This window comes from Bison bison, unplaced genomic scaffold (genome assembly GCF_000754665.1).
Source record: "Bison bison bison isolate TAMUID 2011002044 unplaced genomic scaffold, Bison_UMD1.0 scf7180017864456, whole genome shotgun sequence".
NCBI lineage: Eukaryota > Metazoa > Chordata > Mammalia > Artiodactyla > Bovidae > Bison > Bison bison.
Genome location: NW_011495018.1, coordinates 11,716,169 through 11,733,915, shown reverse-complemented (window position 1 = coordinate 11,733,915; position 17,747 = coordinate 11,716,169). Strand labels below are relative to the sequence as shown.

Genomic DNA, 17,747 nt, shown 5'->3' with positions numbered 1-17,747 from the left:
AAAAATAAAGTCTGACAGTGTTTCCATTGTTTCCCCATCTATTTCCCATGAAGTGATGGACCTCAAAACTGCTCAGAAATAAAGTCCACTACAAAGTGGGAGGGGGGAAATGGTGTCTTTGTATCTTTTTGAACTTTTTTCATACACTGTAACATTCATACACTGTATGAAATTCATACACTTTATACACTGTAAGATTCAGCCATATTTTATGTATTTAGTTCATTCATTTTCACTCTTGTATAAGATGCCAGCTGGTGAACATATCAGATTTTGTCTGATTTCTCATGAATGGACATTTGGGTTTCTTCTAGGTTTTTGCTACTGTGAGCAATGCTGCTATGAACATTTTTGTACTCTTCTGTTACAGATTTACAAGAGCTTTCTTTGGTTTGTGTGAGTCTATATGTAAAAGTAGGTTTGTTGAGTCATGGGGTGGTGAGTATTCAATTTTAGAAGATAATGTCAAATGTTTTTTCCAAAGTGGATACACAGATTTGCACTCCCATTAGGATTATATAGGAGGTTTTATGAGTGGATCCATAACTTCTTCAACACTTGCTTTGTCAGACTTTTTACACTTATCAATCAAGATGTTAGCTCACTGTGGACTTAATTTGCATTTAATAATCAATAACATTGAGTGTCTTCATATTTCATAGCCATATGTGTTTCCTCTTCTGAAAAATGCCTGTTTATATCTTTTGTCCATTTCTCTATTAGGTTATATATGCTTTTCTTCATTGATTTTAAGGAATTCTTGATGCTGATCCTTTCTCAGTTATGTATATTGCAAATATCTTCTCCCAGTTTGTAAGCTGTCTCTTTAAATGCCTTTAATGAACAAAAGTGCTTAATTTTTTAAATTAATTACTTATTTATTTTTGGCAGTACCTAGTGGCTTCCGAGATCTAGTTCCTGGACCAAGGGTTAAACCCACACCCTCAGCAGGGAAAGCACAGATTCCTAACCTTTACACCACTAGGGAAGTCCCCAAAGTGCTTAATTTTAAAGTGGTCAAATCTGTTTGGAGTGTGTGTCTTGTTTAAGAAATATTTTCCTACCTCAACTTCTAAATCACGGATTCCAAAAGATACTCATCCATGGAGTCTACTAAAAGTTTTTAAACTTAATATTTGAAATTTAAGTCATTAATCTACCTGGAGTTAAATTTTATACAAATATAGGGTAGAGATCCAATTTCATATTTTTCCACATTTATAATCATTATTTTAAAATTCCATTCATTGAACAGTTCCACACAGTGTTTCCCATTTGATCTGACATGCTCCTTGTGTCATCATGTAATTTGGGTCCTTAGAAGATCAAGAGATGCACTGAAGGAAAATTTATGAAGGGTGAAATAGGACAGGAATAGGCAAAAATCCCACAATACCTGTTGGACACTTGTGAAAAGGGAAGTGGGCAAGGAGGTTTGGCTAGGAATTGCCTCCAACTTGGTGCAACTTGGAGCTAACGTTGACGAGGTCATTGGAGACCCTCAGAGGAAAGTTTGCCTTTTAGTGGAGACCCATGTCAGACAGAAATGGCTCTGTTCCTGTACCCCTGCTGTCTCAGCCACTGGCTCAAAGCAGCCTTGGGTGAGAGCGTGGTCTCTGCACAAATGCTGCAGTGGCTATAAAGTTGCTGTCTTCTAATCTGGGTGAGATCTAGAGGTTGTCCACTAACTGTGCTCTGAGCCCCAGGTTCTCTTGGAGGGAGTTTCGAGTAAGGTACCTTCATGGTTACCAGAGTCCTATGCCAAAGTTTCCGACATGCACAGGTTTGTTTCCGGGCTCTCTGGTCTATGCCTGTTGTCAGCATAAAATTATTATCTTCATGAGAAGTTCGAATCATAGGGTTAGTCTTCTCCTTTCTGCTTTTCCCTAGAAGAATCCATCTATTCTCAGTCCCTCTGTGCTCAGTCACTCGATCGTGTCCGACTCTTTGCAGTCCCATGAACTGTAAGCTGCCAGGTCCTCTGTCCCTGGGATTCTCCAGGCAAGAACACTGGATCGGGTAGAAAGAAGAAAGTGAAGTCGCTCAGTAGTGTCTGACTCTTTGTGACCCCATGGACTGTAGGCCTACCAGGCTCCTCTGTCCATAGGATTTTCCACGCAAGAATACTGGATCAGTATTCTTAGATAGATAGAGTTGCTTAGATAGAGTAGGTTGCTATTTCTTACTCCAGGAGATCTTTCTGACCCAGGGATTGGGTCTCTTGTGTCTTTACCACTGCGCCACCAGGGTTCTCTTCCACATGTGTTCCGAGGTTTTAAGTGGAGGAATAGTATCAGGCCTATACTGGAGCAGAAAAACTCAAGCAGGTGTCTAGATTATCACAGGGATGAAAGATTTCAGGCTGAGAGAGCTTCTGGGCTAAATTTCAACAAGTAAGAGAAAAGGAGTTACAAATTGAGTAGATTTAGGCACGAGGCAATGGCAACCCACTCCAGTACTCTTGCCTGGAAAATTCCAAGGACGGAAGAGCCTGGTAGGTGGCAGTCCATGGGGTCACACAGAGTCAGACACGACTGAGCAACTTCACTTTCACTTTTCACTTTCATGCATTGGAGAAGGAAATGGCGACCCACTCCAGTGTTCTTGCCTGGAGAATCCCAGGGACGAGGGAGCCTGGTGGGCTGCTGTCTATGGGGTCGCACAGAGTCGGACACGACTGAAGTGATTTAGCAGCAGCAGCAGCAGCAGGGAGTAGCAATGAAAAAGACAAAGTTATGGATACAAGATAACAGGATGGCAGTAAGGTGGGAGAAGGGAAAAAAAAACAAGCTAACTCCCATGTTAATGGCTTGCCTATCTTCCCAGATGGTGAATTCTTTCACTGAGTTAGAAACACAGGAAGAGCGGGTTTTAGGGAAAGTGCATTTGGTTTTGCTTTCAATGATTGCACATATATTTAAAGCTGCCCAGCATTCAAATGAATATGGAAGTCTAGAGCTCAGGGACCCAGACTAGCTACTGTAGTAAAAAATCTGTAGGTGTAACTGAGGTCTGAGGCGAGAGAAAGTATCTCCTGGGGAGGGTATGGAAGGAGGGCTGAGAATATGAGGGGACACTAACACAACGAAAATCAAAGAAACGACCTTAAAAAATTGATAAAGATCAGTCAAAAGGAAAGGCTCCTACCCGAAACCCATTTGGATGGATACTATGGAAAATGCCAGAAAAAGTAAATAAAACAACAAGTGTTGGCGGGGATGAGCAGAAATTGGGACCCTTGGGCCCTGTCAATGAGAATGTAAAATGCTGCAAAACAGTATGGCAGTTCCTCAAAATTAAAAACAGAATTACCATATGAGTCAAGAATTCCACTTCTGAATATATACCCCCGAGAAATTAAAAGTAGGATCTCAGAGAGAAACCATACACCCATGTTCATAGCAGCATTACGACAGCCAAAAGGTGGAGGCAACACACGTGCCCGCTGATGGATGGATGCATAAACAAAACATGGCCTATACGTGCAATGAAATTATTATTCACCTTTCAAAAGGAAGGCGGTTCCGACACATGCTACAACGTGGATGAACCTTGAAGGTATCCTGCTAAGTGAAATAAGCCAGTCACAAAGGTCAAATATTGTATGGTTCCACTTATAGGAGGGGCCTAGAATAGTCAAGTTCAGAGAGTAGGTAGAAGGGTGAGGGCTGGGGGTTTGGGATGGATGCCGGTGTTTAATGGGCACAGAGTCTCAGTTTGAGATGATGAAAATGTTGCAGCGATGGATGGTGCTGATGGCTGTCTAAAATGAATGTGCTTAATGCCACTGAACTGTACACTTAAAAATGGTATCCATGGTAAATTTTGTTGTATATATTTTACCGCAATCTTTTAAAAAGACTCTGAGAGACATTTTGTCAAGAAGATGAAATGTAATTAATACCTAGTTTGTTCACTTTTACTGAAAGGAGAGCAAACAACTGAGGGAGAATTGGGAGATAATGTAAACAAGTACATGAAAAACCAAGCAGAAAATAAGACACTTACCAACTCCATGAAAAGGAATTTATATTGGATAGGAGAAGTAATTGTATTGTTTGGCTCAGCTGTGCATAACATTTACATGGTCATAATAAAGACACTGAAAATTGATTTAACCAAAATTATATTACAGCAAAATATGTGTTTGTGTGGTAGATGAGGGGTGAAAGATAAATTCTCATCTTTTATAGCTGAAGTCAATAGATAATACCTAAAATTGAGGAACCAGGAAATGGAAATACAGTCAAGCTATTTAAAGATAGGGAGTAAATACGGAAAACGGATGATTCTGGGAAGAGGAAATGGAAGAGGTTCCAGAATTTCTGGTTTCCTGACAAGCCTTATACATGTTGATATTTTAAAAACTACATAGATAGAGCTGATAAAAATTAGAATTCATCTACAAAGAAAAGAAAGCATCAACATGGTTGCACCAATGGAAAAATTAACCCTCCCCTCCCCAATGCTAAGCCTTAGACCTAAGAGGATGGCACCCCACTCCAGTACTCTTGCCTGGAAAATCCCATGGACGGAGGAGCCTGGTAGGCTGCAGTCCATGGGGTCACTAAGAGTCGGATACGACTGAGCAACTTCACTTTCACTTTTCACTTTCATGCATTGGAGAAGGAAATGGCAACCCACTCCAGTGTTCTTGCCTGGAGAATCCCAGGGATGGTGGAGCCTGGTGGGCTGCCGTCTATGGGGTCGCACAGAGTTGGACACGACTGAAGTGACTTAGCAGCTTAGCAGCAGACCTAAGAGGGTGCTATAAATGATGAAAGGCCTTTACTTTTTGTAAAATCTACCAAATAAAACATGTAGCAAAAGGCTGATCTAAATTAAAATCAGACAAATGAGGAACATAGACACGTTGAAAAACCAGCCCATAGCAATCTCAGCCTCTGCTGCGTGCAAAGTCATTTAGAAACAATTTCAAAAAGTCACCAACCTCTGATCTGATGAAAAGGGTCCTCAAGTCTGTGGTTTGTGACAGTGGGGACCAGGGTCTGTTAGGTTCTCCAGAGTCCTTAACGTGATGCTCTTTCCTATAGTCCTTCAACTCCCCCATCTCAAGTCTGTTAGATCAGGACCCTAAATTGAACACAATCATCAGTTAAGAGACTCTACGTTAATTTCTCACCTCTAACCACTTTGGAAAACAATCTGGCAGTTACCTATAAAATTAAACATAAAAATTACTATATGGTCCAGCTATCCCACTCTGATTTATTTACTCAAGTGAAATGAAAGTTTATTTCATTTCACAAAACCCATGTCAGGAATGTTTATAGAGCTGTATTCATAGTCACCAAACACTGGACATATCTTGTGACAATTTTATGCCAACTCGATTAGACAGCAGTGCCCAGTTGTTTGGTCACACATTAGTCCAGATGCTGCTGTGGGGATATTTTTGTACATGTGACTAACATTTACAGTTTACTTAGTAAAGAAGGTTATCTTCAATAATGTGGGTGGGCCTCATTAAATCATTTGAAGGTCTAAAGAGCAATCACTGACATTTCCCAGAGAAGAAGAAATTCTGCCTTGAAAATGTAGCATAGAAGTCCTGCCTGTGTCACCAGACTGCTGGCCTACCCTTCAGCTTTTGGACTTGTCTCACACTCATATGAACTAATTCCTCAGAATGAATTCTTTTTCTTGATAGACACAGATGCAGATATTGATACAGATGATATAGATAGGTACAGATGTATATATGCATCTATAGATGTATATATGCATGTATTATATGTATAAATAAATGTACATATATATGTGTATATACAGGCTTCCCTGGTGGCCCATATGGTAATCAATCTGCCTCTGATGTGGGAGACCTGGGTTCAATTCCTGGGTCAGGAAGATGCCCTGGAGAAGAGAATGGCAACCCATTCCAGTATGCTTGCCTGGAGAATTCCATGGACAGAGGACCCTAGTGTGCTACAGTCCATGGAGTCACAAAGAGTCAGATACAGCTGAGCAAGAGCGAGAGAGATGTGTATACACACACCCACACACATATATGTATCCTACTGGATCTACTTTTCTGGAGATTGACACATATCAGTCCTGATTGATATATATCCTAAATGTCCTTAAACTTCTGAATAAACTGATACACTATTCATACAATGGAATCCCACTTAACAATGAAAAGGAATGAAATTTGCATGCAACAAGAGGAATGAATCTCAAATACATTATGCTTTATTCTTTCATTCAAAAGAAGCCAGGTTCCAAAGTCTACATGCTGTGCGACTCCATTTATATGAAATTCTGAAAAAGACAAAACTGTAGGAATGGAAGACAGGTAAGTGGTTGCCAGAGGTTGAGGGCTGGACGAGGAGTTGACTATAGAAGAGTCTGTGGAGATTTGGGCTATAATAGAACTGCTTTATAGCTTGATTTTGAATAGTTCAGTTCAGTCTGACTCTTTGCAACACCATGGACTGCACCATGCCAGGCCTCCCTGTCTATCACCAACTCCCGGAGTTTATCCAAACTCGTGTCCATTGAGTTGGTGATGCCATCCAACCATCTCATCCTCTGTTGTCCCCTTCTCCTCCTGCCTTCAATCTTTCCCAGCATCAGGGTCTTTTCAAATTAGTCAGCTCTTCTTGTCAGGTGGCCAAAGTACTGGAGTTTCAGCTTCAGCATCAGTCCTTCCAATGAACACTCAGGACTGATCTCCTTTAGGATGGACTGGTTGGATCTCCTTGTAGTCCAAGGGACTCTCAAGAGTCTTCTCCAACACCACAGTTCAAAAGCATCAATTCTTCACTGCTCAGCTTTCTCTATAGTCCAACTCTCACATCCATACATGACCACTGGAAAAACCATAGCCTTGACTAGATGGACCTTTGTTGACAATGTCTCTGCTTTTTAATATGATGTCTAGGTTGGTCATAACTTTTCTTCTAAGGAGTAAGCATCTTTTAATTTCATGGCTGCAGTCACCATCTGCAGTGATTTTGGAGCCCCCCAAAAATAAAATCTGTCACTATTTCCACTGTTTTCCCATCTATTGTCATAGTTACCTGACTACATAATAATTATACCATCATAAAAATATGCTAAAAGTGCACGAGGCAATCGTGTAAAGAAAATTATTCTACTGAAAATAAACTGTATGGTAACACAAAACTTCCTACTTAATGATACATAGAGGTTGAGAATGAATCTGGAATATAATAATTATGTTAAAAATAGTTGTTGGGCTTCCTTTGTGGCTCAGTGCTTAGGAATCCATCTGCCAATGCAGAAGAAATGGGTTCGATCCTGATCCGAGAAGATCCCACAGCTAAACCTGTGTGCCACAACTACTGGGCCTGTGCTCTAGAGTCCAGGAGCGGCGACTACTGAGCCCACAAGCCACAGCTTCCGAAGCCCAAGAGCCTAGAACCCGTGCTCCCCACCGGAGAAGCCACCACGGTGAGAAGCCCATGCCCCACAACTAGAGAGCAACCCCCGCTCTCTGCAGCTGGAGAGCAGCCCACACAAGAGACCCAGCACAGCCTAAACTAATAAATAAATGCAATTTAAAAAATTGTTTTTGTTGTTCAGTTGTTTAGTTTTGTCTGACAGTTTGTGACCCAAAGAACTGTAGCATGCCAGGCTTCTCTGTCCTCCACTGTCTCCCAGAGTTTGCTCAAATTCATGTCCATTGAATCAGTGATGTCATCTAACTATTTCATCCTCTGGTGCCCTCTTCTCCTTTTGCCTTCAATTATTTCCCAGTCTTAGGGTCTTTTCCAATGAGTTGGCTCTTCTCAACTGGTGGCCAAAGTATTAGAGCTTCAGCTTCAGCAATAGCCCTTCCAATGATTATTCAGGGTTGATTAGGATATCAACATAAGACAATATGTATATAAAATAAATAATGTGTACATTAAATTTAAGATATGTACCCTGCTGCCTGCTGCTGCTGCTAAGTTGCTTCAGTCGTGTCCAACTCTGTGCGACCCCATAGACGGCAGCCCATCAGGCTCTCCCGTCCCTGGGATTCTCCAGGCAAGAACACTGGAGTGGGTTGCCATTTCCTCCTCCAATGCATGAAAGTGAAAAGTGAAAGTGAAGTCGCTCAGTCGTGTCCGACTCTTAGCGACCCCATGGACTGCAGCCCACCAGGCTCCTCCGCCCATGGGATTTTCCAGGCAAGAGTACTGGAGTGGGGTGCCATTGTACCCTACATAAGTTAAATATACTTTATTTTTTGTTTAGCTATTTTTATTTAAGATGTTTTTATAAAAAAATCCAAATACCAATAAACTGAGATGGTTAAAAACAACAAAAAATCCATGTTGTTGTTTGTGTCTTTAGTTTATTTTCACTGCTGTGTTACATTCCACTTTGTGACCATTGCAGTTTATTCATTCTTTCATTAATGTGCATTTTATGCTATCACTGGGCTTTCTTGGTGTCTCAGATGGTTAGGAATCTACCTGCAATACTGGAGACCCTGGTTCGATCCCTGGGTTGGGAAGATCCCCTAGAGAAGGGAATGGCTACCCACTTCAGTCTTCTTGCCTGGAGAATTCCATGGACAACAGAACCTGGCAGGCAGTCCATAGGGTTGCAAAGAGTGGACATAACTGAGTGACTAACACGTTCACTCTACTCTCACAAGTAGTGTTGTTGTGAATATTAAATAAAGTATTACTTAATATTTATCATTTTCCTGAAAATCTACCACTATCCCTATTGACTACAAAATAAAACCCAAAGGGACCCCATGATTGCATCAATAGCTTGTCCTGGGCTCTGGCTTCTGTCTTGGTTCAGCCAATGGGGAGTACTGGCTAGTCTTGCCAGATAAAATACAAGACACCCAGTTAAATTTGAATTTCAGCAATATTTTAGCATAGGTATTTCCCATGTAATCTAGCAACCCTTGTATTAGGAGGTTAGAAGAAAGAAAAGACAGTATTTATTCCCACAACTTCCTAGCCACTGGGTTGCTACCCTAATCTGGTCACGTCCCCTAAAACATAACCAGCAGTCTTCAACATACAGCTCACCAGGTTCTAGTAATTGGTCCTCCTTCTTGCTCCGTCAGGCCTAAAAGTAGTAGTTGATAGCTCCCAGTTATTATTAGTACTAGGCTACTGTAGCAACTCCTCCTCGTGGCTGTTGCTAAACCCTGCCCACACTTTCGTAAATAGATCCCTGATTCATTTCAGTTTCCCAGTTTGAGTGTTGTCTGTGTCCTGCAGATATGAGGCTGTTCCTGGCTTTTTGAGACAGAATAAGTCAATCTATCCTTACATTCCCATGGCAATTTGTGTAAACTCGTATGACTCCTGGTAAGACCAGAGTACAGGGCCTCTCCTGCAGCCCCACATATCAGATCCATTTAAGCCCCTCTGATTCTTTCTCTCTTTGTCACTACCATCTCCTTTGGAGCAGGAAAAAACAAAACAAAAAAACTATTCCACAGACCTCATGGCTTCCTTTCCTCTCTGCACCTTTTGGTATGAGCTCTGTAATCTGAGTCCTCCAGGCTCTTGGTCTCTGAGACCTCAGGAAATCTTTCCTCTCTCAATAAACCCAGCTCTTGCAACTGAAAAGTGTAGTTCTCAAGACCAGTGTCTTACATGTTTGAAAAATCCACTCAGATGCTCTGTGAACTGCTGTAATAGTCCTAATTCCTGACACACTCTGGCCTGAGATGATAAATATCCTGTGTTTTGCTCAGTCATGTCCATCTCTCCACGGCCCTGTGGGCTGTAGCCCACCAGGCTCCTCTGTCCACGGAATTTTCCAGGCAAGAATACTGGAGTGGGTTGCCATGCCCTTCTCTAGGGGATCTTCCTGACTCAGGGATTGAACCCATGTCTCTTGTACCTTCTGCACTGGCAGGCAGATTCTTTACCACTAGAGCCACTTGGGAAACTTGAGATGATAAATGTCATGGCATTTATGGATAAGAGCCACAGGGCAGTAACACAATACTGTGATAAAACAAAAACCTCAGCTATCTCTAAATTTTATCTCACTGTGTGGTACTTAGTACAGTGAGAGTTATAGTACAGTGTAGTTTAGTACAGTGAGAGTTTAGCAATTGTGCTCAAGAAAGATGAAAAAAGAATTAAAAATCATTATCTCCAGGACTTCCCTGGCAGTCCAGTGGTTAAGACTTCACCTTCCAATGCAGGGGGTATGGGTTTGATCCCTGGTATGGATGTGAGAGTTGGACCATAAAGAAGGCTGAGCATCAGAATAGATGCTTTCAAATTGTGATGCTGGAGAAGACTCTTGAGAGTCCCTTGGACAGCAAGGAGATCAAACCAGTCAATCCTAAAGTAAATCAACCCTGACTATTCATTGGAAGGAATGATGCTGAAGCTCCAATATTTTGGCCACCTGATGTGAAGAACTGACTTACTGGAAAAGACCCTGATGCTGGGAAAAATTGAAGGCAGGAGGAGAAGGTAGCCACAGAGGATGAGATGGTTGGATGGTATCACCGACTCAATGGACATGAGTTTGAGCAAACTGCAGGAGATGGTGAAGGATAGGGAAGCCTGGCGTGCTGAAGTCTACGGGGTCACAAAGAGTCAAACACGACTTAGTGACTGAACAACAACAATGGGGAACTAAGATCCCACATGCCTTGTGGCCAAAAAGCTTCTTACGAATAGTTACCCATAATTGAACATATCGTCTGGGCTGTGCAGACAGTGCCTGTCTTCACCACACCTGCAAGGGAAGGGAGGTACTGTTTCAGTGCCCACCTTCCGCCCTGGCTCTGAGATTCATGCCAGGGCTGGGAGTCTGTAAGCTCCAGATCTTCTCTCACAGCTGGCCAAAAAAGGGCCACAAGGGGGAGTGTGGAAGGCAGAAGGGACTTCTTCCTATTTGTTTGCCGGGAACAGCAGATGGTTCCAATTTCCAACTTCTTTCCACATTCCCAGCATGGCTGGGTAGTACCCACTTTTCAGCTGTCTACACCCCAGATCCATGAGGGCCCTCCTCCAAGGTCCTGAGCAGTAGCTGGAGATCCCATAGGTCCTTGTGATCAATTGTTACACCAGTGACCCTTGATGGATGATAACGTCTTGAGGTCAGTGCCCTCGTGGAGTCCCCTCCACCATAACTCAAGCTAGGCCAAGTGATCTGCTGTGGTCGGTGGGATATCAGCTAACAGGAGGATGGGTCAGAACTTGTCCTTTGGGGCTCATTTTCTTGGACTGTTGCTGTATGCTGTTCAGTTGCTCAGTCTTGTCTGACTCTGCGACCCTGTGGACTATAGCAAGCCAGGCTTCCCTGAGGGAGCGCCATTTAGCTTCCTTGAGGATGAACAGACAGAGGGAGACAGGCCAACCCCTCAGCATGTCTCAGCCTGCTTTCCAGCAAAAGCTTGCAGCATGAGTGAGCCCGGGTGAGACCCGCAGAAGAACTGTCCAGCCAACCCAGGCAATGTGAAGTCTCTGAGCTTTGAGGCAGTTTGTTGAGTAGCAATAGATGACTGAGGCAGTTTTGATAACCCCAACCTCTTCTCTCCACCAAAGGAATGGTAGCTGCTGCTTGTGGTTATTATCTGTAGCTTCAGAATACCTATTTTTGTCTTTTTTAGTCCTCGAACACGTGTACCAAGTTCCCCCAACTTCTCTTTGTTAAACCAACTAATATAATTTCTGTTTTGCTAACTGGATCCTAAGCCAGTATTATTATACCCATTGTACAGATGAGAAAACTGAGGCTCAGAAATTAAGAAATAGGTCACTGTTAAGGGTTCTGAACTGATTCCAGAGTCCTTGCTATACTTTATATTAGAGTATTCGTCTACAGCAATAGATACTTGTACTAGATAATAAGTTGTTACAGGTCGTTATGATGACAATTATTTGCAGTTGATGTCACATAGGAAGGATTCTGTTCAACATCTGGAAGTCTCCAGCGTGTGAGCCAGCAGAGGGAGCTCTGTCCCCGCCAGCTGACCCAGTGGGGAGCAAGGGTGACAGTACTCACCATCTGAAAGGCTTGGACGGAGGGGACTGAGCTCCTGGAGGAGAGGGGCAAGGAAGCCACGTAACATTTATGAAGCCTCCAGAACTCTGTCAATTTCACTTATAAAATATTATAAGTCCACTCTCTTTGGAGTGGACTGGAGTGGACTGTCCTCCAAGAGAAGGAATTCAGTGTCCTTCCTGTCCTCCTCTGGCCCTACGCCTGATTCCACCGAGGTCAAGAGGAGTTTCTCTGAAACTCAAGATGGGCCACACCTGCCAGTGGACAGTTACTCAGTTAAAGGGACCTTGGGTGGAGTGTGGCTCTTGCCTCTGCCCCTTTCTGTGAAACGATAGCAGGAGTAGGAAAGGGCAGGCCTGCTCTCTCCCCAAAAGCACATGACCAAACCACCTCTCCTCCCTTCCCCTTTCTCCTCCAGACCTGCACCAGCTCTGCACTTGGCTCCCTGGCTCTTGCCACTGGTTGTATTTCTGCCTGATGATGGGTCTGTGTGAAAGCTGACTTTTCCCCTTATCATGATTGCAAAGTCTGACACTCAAATCTAAGTTCTGGGGTAAGAAATACGAGACTTCAGAACCTGTAAGCAGGCCTCAGGGGCCAACCAACATGGACAAGATGGGCAGTACCCATGCAGCCCACCTTACCTCCTTTCTCTGCCATGGGGTTTGGAGCAAACAGCCAATGATTCCTTGGCCTCTCACTTACCTGAGTTGCCTTCTGTTTTGGAACTACGTCTAGCTAGAGAAGGGCTTCCCTGGTGGCTCAGATGGTAAAGCATCTGCCTGCGATGCTGGAAACCCATGTTTGATCCCTGGGTCGGGAAGATCCCCTGGAGAAGGAAATGGCAACCCACTCTAGTACTCTTGCCTGGAAAATTCCATGGACAGAGGAGCCTAGTAGGCTACAGTCCATGGGGTTGCAAAGAGTTGGACACAAATGAACGACTTCACTTTCACTTTCACTAGAGAAGATAGGCCAAAGGTAGAATTTGGGACTTCTGGACTTGCCCTAACTAAAATGCCTTTTTTTTTTTAAGTTGAAAATTTTTTTACTGCTTCTCCACTTTTTAAAAATAATTTTTTTAAATTGCAGTGTAATTACTTTACAGTGTTGTGTTATTTTCTGCTGTACAACAGCATGAATCACCTGGGAATCATATATCCCACCTTTCTAAGAGCTTCCCTCCCACCCCCTCATCCTACCCCTCTAGGTCGTCACCAAAATGCCATTTTAAAACATGATGTCATATGTAACACATACCAAAGAATGTAATATATATGACAGTGTCAAGGATAATAAAGTGAATACTTACCACCCCACCTGAGAATTAGTACATTACCCACCCCCAGGTTTCTCTATCCATATGTTCCCTCTCCTCTCATCCATCTCTACTCCTTTAAGTTAAGGGGTAATTTAAACTAGGCTGAGTCTTTTTCCATTCACTTCTGCTTTCAAGTACTAATTTATCACAATTCTATCTCATCTTTAATTACATTGACACTTTTTAAAATGTTCAGGCCCTCAATTTGGATTTATTTCATTATTTTCTCATAATTTATATTCAGGTTAAATATTTTTGGTAGGAATTCCTTGTAGGTGATGCTGTGTCCTCAATATATCCCTTTAGAAGCTACCTGGTGTTGATTTGTCCCATTACTGGCCATATTAAAGAAGATGTGAAGAAGATAATTGGTGAAGATGTCCACCAGATTTCTCCTTTGGAAAGACACTACTTACTGTTTGTAATTATTAAGTAATTCATGATGTGATCATTTGAGCGGATGTAAATATCCTTTCCCCCAACATTATTTTACCAGTGGTTTTAGCACTCATTGATGATTCTTCGTTGAATCAATCAGTACAATAGTGGTTCCAGGACTTCCCAGGTAGCATAGTGGAAAAAATCTGCCTGTCAATGCAAGAGACACAAGAGACATGGGTTTGAACACTGGGTCAGGAAGATTCCCTGGAGTAGGAAATGGCAACCCGCTCCAGTATTCTTGCCTGGAAAATCCCATGGACAGGGAAGCCTGGCGGTCTGCAGTCCATAGGGTCACACAGAGTTGGACACAACTGAAGCGACTTAGCATACACGCCAACTAGAGTCTCACAGGACAGGGAGCAAGGTTCATTCTTGGGTCCACTGCATCTCCAGCTCTCAGTGCAGCGCCCAGTGCATTCAGTAGGCTTCACATGTCAGGTTGGGGTCCACCCTGGGCCCTGGAGCAGAGTCTTTTCTTATGCTCCAAGGTAACCCGAAGCTCAGCAGAATCACCAGAGCTGCTGCTCTGGCTCAGCCCAGCTCCGACCATCCAGTCTACTCTCAGAATTTAAATGGACCCCAGGAGCCAAGAAGGAGTTGAAATGCAGAGCTAGCAACAGTTTACCTCCATAAATTCGACTCCCTGTTGCTCACAGTATTAACTCTGGTTTCAGGCACTTCCACTTCAATTAAGACTTGGCACACTTCAAAATACCCCTGAACAGCAGGACATTGATTGAATTTCGAGGTGCCAGGAAGCCAAATGGAAAAATAACACTAAAACCACTGGTCCTTTTACATTGTCGTTAAAAGTGTAAACAAACAGCTATTACACTTCTTTTAATCTTGATTCCGTTCCAAATTAACCTGGAATAAATATAGCAACTTCACAGTTTTTAAGCGGCCCCATTAGGCATGTCCAGACCAGTCTACAGCACTCTTGACCTGAGGTTCCAGTTTGTCTCTCTGCACCACTCTGGGTACACAATGTGGCTCAAAACTATAAGATTTTGTAAATGTTGTAGAGGATGTTTGAATTATTCAAATGGTTGTTTTCATGTATGTTCAAATATAGAAGCTCTGGACAAGTTTGTAATTATATATTTTATTAAAAAATTTTTTCAATTAAAAACATTTTTTACAGAGAGCTTCAATAGAGGTTATTTTATTTATTAATTTAGTTTTGGCTAGTAGGATCTTAATTCTCTGACTAGGGATCAAACTGGCATGCCTTACATTGAGAACGCTGAGTCTTAACCTCTGGACCTCCAGGGAAGTCCCCAAGTTCCAGGCAATCTTCCTGACCAGGGTTCGAACCCGTGTCTCTTGTGTCTCTTGAACTATAATTCAAGCATTATAGTTTAAATGCTCTCCTTGGGTCATATAAATTATGGTACCTATTCAATGAAATAGTGCCCAGTTGTTTAAAAAGAATGTGGGAAATCAATATGCTTGAATGTGGAAACATGCCCAAGCTTATTAAGTGAACACAAGCGAGTTGCAGAGCACTACGTGTAACATCTATCTGTGGTGGATGTGTATGTAGATACATTTTCTTGTAAGCACAGAGTATTTCTGGAAAGAGACCCTACACTATGTCTGGGAGCAGAATGGCTATGATGACTACCATTAACATACGTGAGGTGCTTGTTCTCTGCCAGGCATTGCACCAAGCATTTCCCCCACCCCCTCTCTATGTGGACCATTTTTAATAATATTTATTGAATTTTTTATAGTGTTGCTTCTGTTTTATGCTTTGGTTTTTTGGCCACGAGGCATATGGGATCTTAGCTCCCCGACCAGGGACTGAACCTGCAGCCCCTACATTGGAAGCTGAAATCTTAACCACTGGACCACCAGGGAAGTCCCTGCACCATGCGTTTTTCAATACTTTCATTTACTCTCCACAGTAACCCCAAGAGGAAGCTATTACAATGATTTCTCGATTACAGACGAGGAAACTGCAGCCGGGGGCAGAAAAGCGACTCAGTTTCAGTGTCCTAGACTCTTTTTTCTTTTTTTTAACTTTGAATCTACATTATCTCTCTCATAAAATCTTTGCCTCTTGGATTTTGAAACTGAGAAGGGCAGTGAAAATGTTCAAGCCCAGCAAGTTCTCTTATGACAGTGAATGAAATTTCAAGTTGCATCACTTCTCGCTGCATGCACTCTTTTCTGGCAGCCTTATGTGGAGAAGGTGATCAGAAGGGTCTCAGTGGAAGCAGGAAAGAGGAGAGGCCAGTGGGAGGCCCTGCTCTTGTTTCCTTAGCGTGTAATTATAGATGAGCCGACCCCACTGCCATGAGGGTGACAGTAAGGAGGCCTCAAAACTGAAGGGTAACACTGTCTCTCAGTACCCTAAATAATGCAAGATTAGCCACTGGCTGCAAACGTTTATGCAGGGGCACCTGGATAAAACCCAATACCGTCCAATACTTACCATGATGCCAGATCTTCCACTAATACTTCATTTGACACTCACAATAATCTGTGGACTCCCTAATCCACATTTTAACAACTAGGAGTCCTGCACTTCGTGAAACTCTGTAATTTAAGGCCCACAGCAAACTGCAAGTTTAGGACTTGAACTCAGGTCTATCTGCTTCCCCCTGAACTCCTACTGTGGGCTTCCCATGATGAGCTGATGGTAGCCGGGTGTCACAAATTTCATAGGTTCAGCACGACTTACTTAGCACATGGGCTCAGTAGCTCAGTGATGTCTGACTTTTGCAACCCCATAGACTATAACCTGCCAGGCTCCTCTGTCCATGGACTTTTCCAGGCAAGAATACTGGCATGAGTCGCCATTCCCTTCTCCAGGGGATCTTCCCAATCCAGGGATCAAACCCGAGTCTCCTGAGTCTCCTACATTGGTAGGTGAATTCTTTACCACTGAGCTACATGGGAATCCCCTTACAAAGCATCCCTCACCCAAATTGTGTAGGACACAAAAAGTGAACAAGCGCAAGGCTCCCACCGCATGAGCCAGCCTCTGTCTGCTCTCGAGTCTTCTTCACTGGAGGGTCGCTGGGCAAAGTGGCCTCTGCTCCCAGATCGCCCAAGGGCCACCTGCCTAGTGACCTCTGAAACTGCCCTGAATCTTATTCCTGCCGTCTACAGCTGAGACCTTCCCAGACTGATGGCTGTATCCTAGAATTTCCACCTAGGCTCTGGTGCCTCAGCCTCCATGAACTGGCGACTGTTGCACCCACGGACTCTGATACTAATACTCAGGCCCCACGTGCTAGAGATCCAGCACTCTAGCGATCAGGCCCTCTAGAGATCCAGCTTGGAAATGCAACAGCATGGCGTCTGTATTTCTTGGAAGGGCTCATGGAGCTCTGAATCTCATGCCCTAGAAGTCTGGTGTCTTGGAGATAAGCTCCTGGGGCAGTTCCTAAAGGACTTTCTGAGGCTAAAAATGATGGTGATGGGCAAAGCTAGTCTCCTGCCACTCCCACTTGAACACGGGGCAACATGGAGACACGGGCACACACACATTTCATAGTCTGGGTCCTGATTTGCTCTTCCCTCTGCCTGAAATGCCTCCCTTCCCTTGGGAATTCAGTTCAGATGTCACACCCTCAACTCCAAGCTGAGCTACTGCTTTCACAGCACCAGAGTCAACCACCACCTTCCTGCAGTGAATCTCGTCTTCTCCTTTGCACTGCCAGCTTTTAAGGATGGGGCCCGGATTCGGGTCACCCACGGTTGCTCAGAGTCTCACCTGACACCTGGCTCGCCGCAGCCGCTCAGAGCAGGCAGGTGGCCCTGGCCCGCACCTGTGATCTGAGCCTCCGGGCGGCCTGTTCCTTGTGCGGCTCAAGGTTCCCATTGTGCAGACACATTACATAAGTGTGCAAGGCTTGTGTTTGCGGCTTATCTGAGTTTCATCTGCAGAAGCCGTAATTGAAATAGCTTCCACGATGGGAAAATCACTTCTAGAATTCAATTTCCAAGCTTGTGGCCTGGATCGTTCAAGCTGATTACAGGAAATGGCTGGAGCGCT

The 17,747-nt window shown here is 43.5% G+C and overlaps 1 long non-coding RNA gene across 4 annotated transcripts in view; it reads right to left on the bottom strand.

Annotated features, from left to right (window-relative positions):
• Window positions 1-17,747, bottom strand: part of LOC105002562 — a 39,864-nt gene continuing 22,117 nt past the window's right edge. Inside the window, exons 3-4 of one of the 4 annotated variants that reach the window (XR_826984.1) lie at window positions 4,952-5,094; window positions 1-2,010 (exon numbers count right to left, since the gene is read on the bottom strand). This is a non-coding gene — a long non-coding RNA (uncharacterized LOC105002562). Of the gene's footprint in view, window positions 2,011-4,685; window positions 5,095-13,713; window positions 13,886-17,747 lie in introns of those variants that run through there. The other 3 variants (XR_826983.1, XR_826985.1, XR_826982.1) reach the window with 3 other exon arrangements.